This window comes from Akebia trifoliata, chromosome 16, assembly GCF_017979445.1.
Source record: "Akebia trifoliata isolate Shusen 1 chromosome 16, ASM1797944v1, whole genome shotgun sequence".
Classification (NCBI taxonomy): Eukaryota; Viridiplantae; Streptophyta; class Magnoliopsida; order Ranunculales; family Lardizabalaceae; genus Akebia; species Akebia trifoliata.
The window spans coordinates 8,066,672-8,067,224 of record NC_141390.1 but is presented as its reverse complement, the minus strand read 5'-3'; positions in this window follow the sequence as shown (position 1 = coordinate 8,067,224).

Genomic DNA, 553 nt, shown 5'->3' with positions numbered 1-553 from the left:
TGATTGACTCGTTCGAGTCATCTCATTTATCTCATGAGATTCCTCATAGTTGAGATGCCATGTCTATTCGCCTCATTCATGGATGACATCAAGATGACTCAGGTGAGTCATCTCGATCTCGGACGAGATTTGAAACCAAATGTTTCAACTGTAAAATTGTTTACACTATCTCTAGTTTTAAGATTCTATCCCCTTGTTTATCCTTCAAAAGCTCAAGAAAAGGTAGAACAGTGGAGGATAGAGATTGATAAAATTTTGGATGGAAAAATCTACGATTTATTATTATGAGTTTGAAATTGATGAATTGAAAATAAGCTTGAATGGATTAAAATTAATTTTCTATAGAGATGGGCTTAGACATATAACTTAGTTGGTTTGACACATTGCAAAATAACTTTAAGGTCGTGGGTTCAAGTCTAATTTATCCATTCAATTTTTTATTTTATTATAAAGGTTGAATAACTTATGAATGATCAATTTTCAAGAGAAAATTAAGAGTTTTTATTGAAGTTAGGGTATTTAAGTCATTTTATTAATATATAAGAAAATATTG